This window comes from Rhinoderma darwinii (assembly GCF_050947455.1).
Source record: "Rhinoderma darwinii isolate aRhiDar2 chromosome 5 unlocalized genomic scaffold, aRhiDar2.hap1 SUPER_5_unloc_36, whole genome shotgun sequence".
Classification (NCBI taxonomy): Eukaryota; Metazoa; Chordata; class Amphibia; order Anura; family Rhinodermatidae; genus Rhinoderma; species Rhinoderma darwinii.
In genome coordinates this window covers 235,628-249,378 of record NW_027461794.1, presented here as the reverse complement: position 1 = coordinate 249,378, position 13,751 = coordinate 235,628, and the positions used below count along the sequence as shown (strand labels likewise).

The following is a 13,751-nucleotide window of genomic DNA, read 5'->3' as shown; positions in this document are numbered from 1 at the left end:
TGCCGGGGGTGTGTGGGTTCCGCATTGAGACCGTCACCCGCCTTTCCTCTCTTTGGACAGGGCAGTTGCCCACAAAGCGAGAGAAAGGGGATTCAGGCCTCGCCGCTTTCACCATCTCCCAGTACCTTCTGCAGATGTTGATCGAAGCGAAGGTCACGAAGAACATCCCGGTCATGAAGGCCTGGATGCTGATGGTCTCCGGCTTAGCGAAGCCCTGGTCCAGGAGCATCTTCTGGCAGAACACTTCTTCCGTCATGTCCGGCACTCTCCCGTCCACCTCCTTCAGCTTCAGGGCCACCGTCTGCTTCATCCAGGGCTCCAGGGTTGGAGCAGCCTGGTTCGGCTTCCTGGTGGCCTGTTGGCTTGAGGAGGCTTCAGGAGGAGATGTCCTGGCCTGGGCCGGCTCACCTGGTCCATCAGCCTTCTTCTTCTGGGTGGCAGGGTTGCTGGTTGAGGCCATGGCTTCTTCCAGCTGTTCCTGTCGCTTGGGGAGGATCTTCGATAGCTCTTTCCCGAAGGGGGCGGAGCTATGCAAATCTTCTCCTTGCTGGCCGAGGTTCTTCCACGAAATTTCTTCCGCAGCGGTTCCTCGTCGAGCTTCTTCTGCGGCCGAGCTTCTTCAAAGATCCCCTTCAGCAGCGGCTCTTCTCCGAAGGTCTCTGTCGCAGTTCTCCTTCTTCTTCCCGGCAGCGATCTCCCGGAGCTTCTTCCCCGATGGCGGCTTCTCCCTTCTGGATCGTCGTCTTCGCTGGTTCTTCTCCGCAGTTCGTCGCCGGCTTCGTCTGGAACGCTCTTGGATCGCTAAGCTAGTGTTTATAGCCCCCAGTGGTTCTCCGAGCTATCTATCCTTACAAGGACTGATAAGAACAGATACTACACTTGATCTTAGCCAAAAGGCCGAGAAGCGATAACCCGAGCGGCCCTTGCCTTGCCCGAGCCTGTCCCATACTGCTGTTCACCCCTTGCAGCGATTCAGCCTACTCCTAGGCAATTCCATGGGGCCCTGCAGGCTCACACACATTTACAGCTACTAAGCGGGAGGTGAATAAAGGCCGGAGAGGAAGCCAGACAGGATTTGCTTCTTTTGCTTGCACCACAATGCAGTGCTGAAAGAGGAGGAATCTACATAAAAACGCCTTCCTGGCAACGCCCAAATGCCCTCCTGCCATGCAGATAAACACTGGCAGCGGCAGCAAGTGCATGCCCACAGCCACCCCTTGTTCCTTCACACCTTGTATCAGCTTTAATCCAGTCCTGTGCTGCCTGCTGAGCAGCACTGAACAACACTGCCTGGGCCCAGGCTTTTATCTCTGAGGCAGGCCCCATTATGATGTCAGAAAGCTGGCTCTGGAATCCTGAGGGCTCCACTATGACACGTGCAAAGTTCCGTCTGAACTTTATATAAGACTGTGAGGCTCAGTCAGTCACTCAGTGTTGCCTGAGAGGGCAACACTGCAACAGCCGGCCGCCAGGCTGTCTTTTTTTTGCACATTTATTTGCCTCCAGGAGGCCACAAGAGGGAGACAAGGGACTGCAAAATGGAAAATAGGCATCCACCAACTTTACAGACAACTTCTCTTTGCTCCTACAACCTCCATCCTTGCACAGTTTGTTATTCTTCCAGGTAACATAGTAACAAATCCAAATTGCTGCTCTCTTTGTAGGCAAGCAAGGGTTTGTTGCAACTGCAATTCTTACTTCTTCTTGAAATGTAGGGACGACAGTACATTCCATCACATCCACCTAGTGTACACAGGTAGGTCCATTGTGGCGGGTAGGCGGCTGGCTGCTTTAATGGCTGTTTGCTGTTCCCCTACTCCACTCCACTCCACTATTTGACTGTGGTGCTGCATCAATCAGTGGCTGGCTCAGGTGCAGCTCTTTAACTTACCTAGGAGGGAGGGAGGGAGGGCGGAGAGAAGACAAGGAAGGTGAATGAGCTGTTCCAATGTGAAATGCCGGAAACACAGAAACACAGAAGACACACACACACACACAACAAGAGGTGGCAATGTATTCATTAATTGCATTTAATAAATGAGCTCATTATCACACATGACTGTACAAATGCATTGTCCAACAGGTGTTGAAATAATGGGATTAAAAGGGGAGATCCCTTCAGAAAGACAGAAACAATGGCAAAGAGAAAAAACACTTTTGGAATCTGATTTTAGTCAACACATAAGGGAAGGGTGCACCGGTCCTGGAAATACTGCAATACCAGGTCAATGCGTGGAGTGGACAGAGCAAGCTCTATTTCCATCTCCCTGTTCTAAAAATCCATTTAATATATGGTCCCCAGATAGGGGACGTATCAGATATTAAACTGATAAGAACAGATTTTTTGATTGAAAATTGCTTTATTGACAATCAATCGTCATCATACAAACATTACTGCGACGCAGCGCAAGCCATGAAGCAGTAAATAATAAATAATAACAGTCGTCAAACATAACATGACAGTATAATACACAGTACAGGCTAGCCTATGCTATACATTACACCACATGCTACACTAACATTCTTGCATTCACTAACGCCAAACAACAAAGCATTACAGACAAGTGATGGGATAGGGGAGTGGGTAGGAGGGGATAGGAAAGGGGGAAATCACAGGCCCGAAGCTTTATTGAAAGACAACACACAAGAAGGGAGAGTGGGGGGAAGGGGAGTATCAGTCCTCTTCCTCATCGACGTCCGGGCTGTCCCAGGTGGAATAGTCTCTGAGCAGGCTGTGGATCAGCCTGCGGCAGTCCTGGACGGACACACTCTCTCTCCGCAAAATCAGACGGTTCCTGGCAAACCATATAGCGTCCTTAAAGCAGTTCATAAGGCGCCAGGCTTCCTGGATTGCTCCATCCGTGGTATTCCCAGGAAATAGTCCATAAAGTACCGAGCGGTACGACAGTCTGTTCCTGGGTACTGAGTCCTTGAGTTCATGTTCCAAGGCTTTCAACAGACCCTGTGCAAAGGGGCACTGCCAGAAAATGTGCAAAGATGTTTCCTCCGTGAAGGGGCACCTGGGGCAGTACCGGGTCTTGCACAGGTTGCGGGCATGCATGAATGACCTAAGAGGCAGTCCTCCCTGGATGGCCATCCATGAAATGTCCTTGTGCCCGTTGGTCAACCTGCCAGATGACACGTTAGTCCAAACAGTCTCCAACGTGTCGGCATGAAGCCCTGGAACAGACTCCAGTGAGTCCCTTGCTCTGATGTGCTTGTGGATCGTCTTAGGTTTCCACAAGTCGGGCTTAAGACCCTCCAGTTGATGCTCCCTCACAAACCGGACGACATCTCCGTAGAACCAGGGAGCGTGCCAGTTGTAAGGGAAGGAGCTGTCCCACTTGTCCCAGCCAAAACCTCGCCAGAGGGGAAGGAGGAAGTAGCGGGACATGGCCTTGCCCGCAGAGCCGTTTGCTGTCCTCAGAGTCCTACGAACACAGTCACATACAAAAGCGATCCGCAGCAGAGTGGGAATGTCGGGTATACCCTTCCCACCTTTGCGGGGCTCCTTGTACATAACAGTCCGCTTTACTCTGTCCATTTTCGAGCCCCAGATGAAGCGAAACACAGTCCTGGTAATGGCCCTCGAGACGGTGGCAAGAGGGGGCCATGCCTGTGCAGTGTATTGTAGCACAGGCAAGACTTCGTTACGCAGGACCATTGCTTTGCCCTCAATAGTGAGTTGTCTGAGGCTCCACAGTCCGATCCTTTGGTTGACTTTGGCCAAGCGTTCTTCCCACGACTTTAGGGCTGCACCTTCCTTACCGAACCAGACTCCCAGAATTTTGATGAAGTCCGGCTTGATAGTAAACGGGAAGGAGGCAGGAGAAGGCAGGTACCACTTTCCGAAGAGCATGGCTTCCGACTTCCCGCAGTTGACTTTTGCCCCTGAAGCGCGTCCGAACTCCTCGCAGGTCTGGACGAGTGCAGTCACCGAACTCTGGTCAGTGCAGAAGACGGTCACGTCGTCCATGTACAGCGAGCATTTGACCTCGAAGTGTCCTGGACCTGGTGCGGTGATCCCTCTGATCTCTCCATTCTGCCGGATAGCCTCTGCGAAGAGCTCTATAACACAAACAAAAAGGAGAGGTGAAAGAGGACAGCCTTGTCTAACCCCCGACGATACAGGAAAGGGGTCAGTCTTCCAGCCGTTCACCAGCACCGAGCTGTAAATGTCGCAATACATCAGGTTAACATACAAACAGAACAACCTGCCAAGCCGCAGCCTACGCAGAGCCTTACCCATGAATTCGTGAGAGACCCGGTCAAAAGCCTTCTCCTGATCCAGACTGACCAGGGCCGCGTGTGTACGGCGGCTTTGCATGTAATGCACCGTGTCCCTCACCAGGGCAAGACTGTTGGCCACCCTACGGCCAGGAATGCCGCAGGTTTGGTCCGATCCGATGATCTGTCCGATGACAACCTTCAGTCTGTTGGTCAATACTTTGGCGAGGATCTTGTAGTCCACGTTCAGGAGAGAGATGGGACGCCAGTTTTTCAGGTCACATCTCTCCCCCTTCCGCTTATACAAGATCGTGATCATGCCTTCTCTCAAGGACGGTGGCATTCTACCCTCCACCACCATCTCCTCATAGAGCTCCAGCAGGTCCGGACAGATCAAGTCCCCCAGCGCTACATAGAGCTCTGCTGGGAGACCATCACTGCCCGGGGTCCTGCCGGGTCTGAAGGATTTAGCGGCAGAGAGCAGTTCCTCCACCGTCAGGGGTACATCCATAGCCTCCGTACCTGCAGGATCAAGATGATTAGTGATACCTGACAGGAATTTATCGGCGGCTTCGGGGTCAGTGGTTTTCCGGGAGTAGAGGCTTCGGTAGTAGTCTGTGACGACTCCCATCACCTCCTTCTTCCCAGAATGCATGTTTCCGGTCTCATCTCGGAGTTCCTTCAGGGGCGTGTGGCCGGCATGGAGTTTCCTGAAAAAGAACGAGTTACATTTCTCACCCTTCTCCAGGTTCTCCACCTTGGAACGAAAGACAATTCGCTTGGATTCCTCCTCAAAGTGCCTTTTCAGGCCCTTTTTGGCTTCCTCCAGCTCCTTCCTGACGTCCCAGCCGCATTGAAGGAGGTCTTGCAGGGATCGCAGCTGACGCTGCATCTCTCTGAAGTCTCTCTTCCTCTCACACGCCTGTTGGCGACTTTTTGCCTGAAAGAAACAACGAAATTCAACTTTAACATATTCCCACCAGTCACAGGTTTTGTCAAAGAAAACTTTATCATTCCTCCAAACAATATAGGCGTCTCTAAGTTCCGCCAGTACCTCCTCTCTTTCCAGCAGGGCACAATTCAGCTTCCAGGAGCCAGGGCCGGGAGGAAAACCGTGGCCGATGGCACCCTGGAAGAGAATGGCCCTGTGGTCAGAGAAGAAGCAGGGGACCATGGAGTGCCCATGCTGCTTGACTGCCCGGGAGGTGAACACAAAGTCAATCCGAGAACGAAGTGAGCCATCGGGTCGGCTCCATGAATAGTTCACAGAGCCGATCCCCATGGAGCCCACAACGTCCTGCAAGGATGCTTCGGCTACCATCTCGATAAGCAGTTTGGAACTGACATCCAGTTTGTTTGAAGTGCCGGAACTTCGTCCATCCTCTTCGATGGGGCAGTTGAAGTCCCCGGCCATCACCACTGCCCTAGTGGTGGCGAGCTGGGTCCGCAGGGTCTGGAATAGTTCCAGGCGCTCAGCCTTCATAGGGGGAGCGTACACGTTGATGAGCCTAATCGGCTCTCCTGCCCAGGAACCGTCTACGACCAACAAGCGGCCGCAGGCGAGCTCCTGGACAGAGTCAACAGTAAATACGCTTCCCCTAATCAGGATGGCAACCCCTGCAGACTTACAGTCGCCCCCACCAGACCAGTAGGACGGGCCATGGGTCCACTGCCTGGCCAGATGATGGTATGACCTGGAAGAGGGGAGAGTACATTCCTGCAGCATAAATACATCACTCGACTGCTTGGAAAGAAAAGTTAGCACCATCTGACATCTAGTCCTATCTCTAACACTCCTCACATTGAGGCTAAAGATGTTAAGTTTAGCAGCCATGGGGGAGAATAAAGAAGGTTAGTGCAAACGATACACCTTAGTTACCAGTCCGGTCGGGCGGATCCTCCTCTCCTGGCGGGTCCGAAAGATCCAGCAGGCCCTCTGACAAAAATTGTTCCAGGATTGTAGCCACCTGGATGTCTGTTGTGAAGTCGATGACCTCAGGTTCAGACACGAGTTCCTCCACCATCTGCTCCATTTCCTCCTGCTGCGCAAGGGAATCTTCGCAGATTTCTACGACTTGTCGCTTTGAGGACTCAGCAGCTGGGCTGTCCCTCACCTTTCTCTTCCTCTGGATGGCACCTGAGGAGACAAGAGGGGGAAAATCCTCCAGGGAGAGGACTCCAGCAGCTGGAGGGGAAGATGTTAGTGCTGCTGGAGCTGGGGAGAAGGGAGGCTGGGTTGGGAGAGGTGCAGGTGACAGGACCACTGAGATGGGTGGGTAGGAGAAGGTTAGAGCCTCAGTGGGGGTGACAGGGGTTGGGGACGGGGGGGTGGGGAGGGCCGGGAGAGGGAGGGTGGGAAGGGTAGGGCGAGGGAGGGCCGGGAGACGGGGGGGAGGGACTGTCGTCTTCTTACCATCCTTCTTATTCCCGGTCTTCTGCGCCGCTGGAGCTCTGGCTGGGGCGGGGTTCCCTCTGGCCGGAGCTTTCGCCGCTACAGTTGCCCAGGATCGATCCCTCTTCGGGCAGTCCTTGTAGGAGTGGGCTGCTTGTCCGCAGAGGTTGCACATTGTCCGTTTCGGGCAGTCTTTGGTCTCGTGTCCTGTTACCCGGCAGTTCTTGCAGGCGTCCTCCTTGCAGTCCTTCACCGAATGACCCTTCTTGCTGCATCTCCTGCAGATCTGCGGCATGTCCGGGTAGTAGATGAGGCCGTAGGAGTTGCCCAGCGAGAATGACTGGGGCAGGTGCTGGAGGCCGTCTTCCGCGCTCGAATCCTTGTTCAGTCGGACGATTACCGACCACTTGCCAGTCCAGAAGCCGAGTCCGTTCAGGATGTGGGTGGGTTCCCTCACCACTGTGCAGAACCGCTTCAGGAGCGTGGTGATGTCTTTGCCGGGGGTGTGTGGGTTCCGCATTGAGACCGTCACCCGCCTTTCCTCTCTTTGGACAGGGCAGTTGCCCACAAAGCGAGAGAAAGGGGATTCAGGCCTCGCCGCTTTCACCATCTCCCAGTACCTTCTGCAGATGTTGATCGAAGCGAAGGTCACGAAGAACATCCCGGTCATGAAGGCCTGGATGCTGATGGTCTCCGGCTTAGCGAAGCCCTGGTCCAGGAGCATCTTCTGGCAGAACACTTCTTCCGTCATGTCCGGCACTCTCCCGTCCACCTCCTTCAGCTTCAGGGCCACAGTCTGCTTCATCCAGGGCTCCAGGGTTGGAGCAGCCTGGTTCGGCTTCCTGGTGGCCTGTTGGCTTGAGGAGGCTTCAGGAGGAGATGTCCTGGCCTGGGTCGGCTCACCTGGTCCATCAGCCTTCTTCTTCTGGGTGGCAGGGTTGCTGGTTGAGGCCATGGCTTCTTCCAGCTGTTCCTGTCGCTTGGGGAGGATCTTCGATAGCTCTTTCCCGAAGGGGGCGGAGCTATGCAAATCTTCTCCTTGCTGGCCGAGGTTCTTCCACGAAATTTCTTCCGCAGCGGTTCCTCGTCGAGCTTCTTCTGCGGCCGAGCTTCTTCAAAGATCCCCTTCAGCAGCGGCTCTTCTCCGAAGGTCTCTGTCGCAGTTCTCCTTCTTCTTCCCGGCAGCGATCTCCCGGAGCTTCTTCCCCGATGGCGGCTTCTCCCTTCTGGATCGTCGTCTTCGCTGGTTCTTCTCCGCAGTTCGTCGCCGGCTTCGTCTGGAACGCTCTTGGATCGCTAAGCTAGTGTTTATAGCCCCCAGTGGTTCTCCGAGCTATCTATCCTTACAAGGACTGATAAGAACAGATTTTTTGATTGAAAAATGCTTTATTGACAATCAATCGTCATCATACAAACATTACTGCGACGCAGCGCAAGCCATGAAGCAGCAAATAATAAATAATAACAGTCGTCAAACATAACATGACAGTATAATACACAGTACAGGCTAGCCTATGCTATACATTACACCACATGCTACACTAACATTCTTGCATTCGCTAAAGCCAAACAACAAAGCATTACAGACAAGTGATGGGATAGGGGAGTGGGTAGGAGGGGATAGGGAAGGGGGAAATCACAGGCCCGAAGCTTTATTGAAAGACAACACACAAGAAGGGAGAGTGGGGGGAAGGGGAGTATCAGTCCTCTTCCTCATCGACGTCCGGGCTGTCCCAGGTGGAATAGTCTCTGAGCAGGCTGTGGATCAGCCTGCGGCAGTCCTGGACGGACACACTCTCTCTCCGCAAAATCAGACGGTTTCTGGCAAACCATATAGCGTCCTTAAAGCAGTTCATAAGGCGCCAGGCTTCCTGGATTGCTCCATCCGTGGTATTCCCAGGAAATAGTCCATAAAGTACCGAGCGGTACGACAGTCTGTTCCTGGGTACTGAGTCCTTGAGTTCATGTTCCAAGGCTTTCAACAGACCCTGTGCAAAGGGGCACTGCCAGAAAATGTGCAAAGATGTTTCCTCCGTGAAGGGGCACCTGGGGCAGTACCGGGTCTTGCACAGGTTGCGGGCATGCATGAATGACCTAAGAGGCAGTCCTCCCTGGATGGCCATCCATGAAATGTCCTTGTGCCCGTTGGTCAACCTGCCAGATGACACGTTAGTCCAAACAGTCTCCAACGTGTCGGCATGAAGCCCTGGAACAAACTCCAGTGAGTCCTTTGCTCTGATGTGCTTGTGGATCGTCTTAGGTTTCCACAAGTCGGGCTTAAGACCCTCCAGTTGATGCTCCCTCACAAACCGGACAACATCTCCGTAGAACCAGGGAGCGTGCCAGTTGTAAGGGAAGGAGCTGTCCCACTTGTCCCAGCCAAAACCTCGCCAGAGGGGAAGGAGGAAGTAGCGGGACATGGCCTTGCCCGCAGAGCCGTTTGCTGTCCTCAGAGTCCTGCGAACACAGTCACATGCAAAAGCGATCCGCAGCAGAGTGGGAATGTCGGGTATACCCTTCCCACCTTTGCGGGGCTCCTTGTACATAACAGTCCGCTTTACTCTGTCCATTTTCGAGCCCCAGATGAAGCGAAACACAGTCCTGGTAATGGCCCTCGAGACCGTTGCAAGAGGGGGCCATGCCTGTGCAGTGTATTGTAGCACAGGCAAGACTTCGTTACGCAGGACCATTGCTTTGCCCTCAATAGTGAGTTGTCTGAGGCTCCACAGTCCGATCCTTTGGTTGACTTTGGCCAAGCGTTCTTCCCACGACTTTAGGGCTGCACCTTCCTTACCGAACCAGACTCCCAGAATTTTGATGAAGTCCGGCTTGATAGTAAACGGGAAGGAGGCAGGAGAAGGCAGGTACCACTTTCCGAAGAGCATGGCTTCCGACTTCCCGCAGTTGACTTTTGCCCCTGAAGCGCGTCCGAACTCCTCACAGGTCTGGACGAGTGCAGTCACCGAACTCTGGTCAGCGCAGAAGACGGTCACGTCGTCCATGTACAGCGAGCATTTGACCTCGAAGTGTCCTGGACCTGGTGCGGTGATCCCTCTGATCTCTCCATTCTGCCGGATAGCCTCTGCGAAGAGCTCTATAACACAAACAAAAAGGAGAGGTGAAAGAGGACAGCCTTGTCTAACCCCCGACGATACAGGAAAGGGGTCAGTCTTCCAGCCGTTCACCAGCACCGAGCTGTAAATGTCGCAATACATCAGGTTAACATACAAACAGAACAACCTGCCAAGCCGCAGCCTACGCAGAGCCTTACCCATGAATTCGTGAGAGACCCGGTCAAAAGCCTTCTCCTGATCTAGACTGACCAGGGCCGCGTGTGTACGGCGGCTTTGCATGTAATGCACCGTGTCCCTCACCAGGGCAAGACTGTCGGCCACCCTGCGGCCAGGAATGCCGCAGGTTTGGTCCGATCCGATGATCTGTCCGATGACAACCTTCAGTCTGTTGGTCAATACTTTGGCGAGGATCTTGTAGTCCACGTTCAGGAGAGAGATGGGACGCCAGTTTTTCAGGTCACATCTCTCCCCCTTCCGCTTATACAAGATCGTGATCATGCCTTCTCTCAAGGACGGTGGCATTCTACCCTCCACCACCATCTCCTCATAGAGCTCCAGCAGGTCCGGACAGATCAAGTCCCCCAGCGCTACATAGAGCTCTGCTGGGAGACCATCACTGCCCGGGGTCCTGCCGGGTCTGAAGGATTTAGCGGCAGAGAGCAGTTCCTCCACCGTCAGGGGTACATCCATAGCCTCCGTACCTGCAGGATCAAGATGATTAGTGATACCTGACAGGAATTTATCGGCGGCTTCGGGGTCAGTGGTTTTCCGGGAGTAGAGGTTTCGGTAGTAGTCTGTGACGACTCCCATCACCTCCTTCTTCCCAGAATGCATGTTTCCGGTCTCATCTCGGAGTTCCTTCAGGGGCGTGTGGCCGGCATGGAGTTTCCTGAAAAAGAACGAGTTACATTTCTCACCCTTCTCCAGGTTCTCCACCTTGGAACGAAAGACAATTCGCTTGGATTCCTCCTCAAAGTGCCTTTTCAGGCCCTTTTTGGCTTCCTCCAGCTCCTTCCTGACGTCCCAGCCGCATTGAAGGAGGTCTTGCAGGGATCGCAGCTGACGCTGCATCTCTCTGAAGTCTCTCTTCCTCTCACACGCCTATTGACGACTTTTTGCCTGAAAGAAACAACGAAATTCAACTTTAACATATTCCCACCAGTCACAGGTTTTGTCAAAGAAAACTTTATCATTCCTCCAAACAATATAGGCGTCTCTAAGTTCCGCCAGTACCTCCTCTCTTTCCAGCAGGGCACAATTCAGCTTCCAGGAGCCAGGGCCGGGAGGAAAACCGTGGCCGATGGCACCCTGGAAGAGAATGGCCCTGTGGTCAGAGAAGAAGCAGGGGACCATGGAGTGCCCATGCTGCTTGACTGCCCGGGAGGTGAACACAAAGTCAATCCGAGAACGAAGTGAGCCATCGGGTCGGCTCCATGAATAGTTCACAGAGCCGATCCCCATGGAGCCCACAACGTCCTGCAAGGATGCTTCGGTTACCATCTCGATAAGCAGTTTGGAACTGACATCCAGTTTGATTGAAGTGCCGGAACTTCGTCCATCCTCTTCGATGGGGCAGTTGAAGTCCCCGGCCATCACCACTGCCCTAGTGGTGGCGAGCTGGGTCCGCAGGGTCTGGAATAGTTCCAGGCGCTCAGCCTTCATAGGGGGAGCGTATACGTTGATGAGCCTAATCGGCTCTCCTGCCCAGGAACCGTCTACGACCAACAAGCGGCCACAGGCGAGCTCCTGGACAGAGTCAACAGTAAATACGCTTCCCCTAATCAGGATGGCAACCCCTGCAGACTTACAGTCGCCCCCACCAGACCAGTAGGACGGGCCATGGGTCCACTGCCTGGCCAGATGATGGTATGACCTGGAAGAGGGGAGAGTACATTCCTGCAGCATAAATACATCACTCGACTGCTTGGAAAGAAAAGTTAGCACCATCTGACATCTAGTCCTATCTCTAACACTCCTCACATTGAGGCTAAAGATGTTAAGTTTAGCAGCCATGGGGGAGAATAAAGAAGGTTAGTGCAAACGATACACCTTAGTTACCAGTCCGGTCGGGCGGATCCTCCTCGCCTGGCGGGTCCGAAAGATCCAGCAGGCCCTCTGACAGAAATTGTTCCAGGATTGTAGCCACCTGGATGTCTGTTGTGAAGTCGATGACCTCAGGTTCAGACACGAGTTCCTCCACCATCTGCTCCATTTCCTCCTGCTGCGCAAGGGAATCTTCGCAGATTTCCACGACTTGTCGCTTTGAGGACTCAGCCGCTGGGCTGTCCCTCACCTTTCTCTTCCTCTGGATGGCGCCTGAGGAGACAAGAGGGGGAAAATCCTCCAGGGAGAGGACTCCAGCAGCTGGAGGGGAAGATGTTAGTGCTGCTGGAGCTGGGGAGAAGGGAGGCTGGGTTGGGAGAGGTGCAGGTGACAGGACCACTGAGATGGGTGGGTAGGAGAAGGTGAGAGCCTCAGTGGGGGTGACAGGGGTTGGGGACGGGGGGGTGGGGAGGGCTGGGCGAGGGAGGGTGGGAGGGGTAGGGCGAGGGAGGGCCGGGAGAGTGGGGGGAGGGACTGTCGTCTTCTTACCATCCTTCTTATTCCCGGTCTTCTGCGCCGCTGGAGCTCTGGCTGGGGCGGGGTTCCCTCTGGCCGGAGCTTTCGCCGCTACAGTTGCCCAGGATCGATCCCTCTTCGGGCAGTCCTTGTAGGAGTGGGCTGCTTGTCCGCAGAGGTTGCACATTGTCCGTTTCGGGCAGTCTTTGGTCTCGTGTCCTGTTACCCGGCAGTTCTTGCAGGCGTCCTCCTTGCAGTCCTTCACCGAATGACCCTTCTTGCTGCATCTCCTGCAGATCTGCGGCATGTCCGGGTAGTAGATGAGGCCGTAGGAGTTGCCCAGCGAGAATGACTGGGGCAGGTGCTGGAGGCCGTCTTCCGCGCTCGAATCCTTGTTCAGTCGGACGATTACCGACCACTTGCCAGTCCAGAAGCCGAGTCCGTTCAGGATGTGGGTGGGTTCCCTCACCACTGTGCAGAACCGCTTCAGGAGCGTGGTGATGTCTTTGCCGGGGGTGTGTGGGTTCCGCATTGAGACCGTCACCCGCCTTTCCTCTCTTTGGACAGGGCAGTTGCCCACAAAGCGAGAGAAAGGGGATTCAGGCCTCGCCGCTTTCACCATCTCCCAGTACCTTCTGCAGATGTTGATCGAAGCGAAGGTCACGAAGAACATCCCGGTCATGAAGGCCTGGATGCTGATGGTCTCCGGCTTAGCGAAGCCCTGGTCCAGGAGCATCTTCTGGCAGAACACTTCTTCCGTCATGTCCGGCACTCTCCCGTCCACCTCCTTCAGCTTCAGGGCCACCGTCTGCTTCATCCAGGGCTCCAGGGTTGGAGCAGCCTGGTTCGGCTTCCTGGTGGCCTGTTGGCTTGAGGAGGCTTCAGGAGGAGATGTCCTGGCCTGGGTCGGCTCACCTGGTCCATCAGCCTTCTTCTTCTGGGTGGCAGGGTTGCTGGTTGAGGCCATGGCTTCTTCCAGCTGTTCCTGTCGCTTGGGGAGGATCTTCGATAGCTCTTTCCCGAAGGGGGCGGAGCTATGCAAATCTTCTCCTTGCTGGCCGAGGTTCTTCCACGAAATTTCTTCCGCAGCGGTTCCTCGTCGAGCTTCTTCTGCGGCCGAGCTTCTTCAAAGATCCCCTTCAGCAGCGGCTCTTCTCCGAAGGTCTCTGTCGCAGTTCTCCTTCTTCCCGGCAGCGATCTCCCGGAGCTTCTTCCCCGATGGCGGCTTCTCCCTTCTGGATCTTCGTCTTCGGTGGTTCTTCTCCGCAGTTCGTCGCCGGCTTCGTCTGGAACGCTCTTGGATCGCTAAGCTAGTGTTTATAGCCCCCAGTGGTTCTCCGAGCTATCTATCCTTACAAGGACTGATAAGAACAGATTTTTTTTTTTTTTTTTTTGAAAGCCCGAGTCGTGCTTTCTATCACCCAAGTGCATAAAAAGTGCAGAGGTGCCACACAAAAAGTGCACAAGGATGCGGTCTATCGCAGCCCTTCTCTTAAAAG

General features: G+C 54.2%; 1 non-coding gene and 1 pseudogene across 1 annotated transcript; both read right to left on the bottom strand.

Moving 5' to 3' along the window:
* Positions 1–807: 807 nt before the first annotated feature.
* On the bottom strand, positions 808–909 carry LOC142691278 (U2 spliceosomal RNA; annotated as a pseudogene).
* Positions 910–2,187: 1,278 nt separating this feature from the next.
* On the bottom strand, positions 2,188–2,375 carry LOC142691209 (U2 spliceosomal RNA). Its single transcript, XR_012859841.1, has one exon. It is a non-coding gene; the product is annotated as a U2 spliceosomal RNA (small nuclear RNA).
* Positions 2,376–13,751: the final 11,376 nt, after the last annotated feature.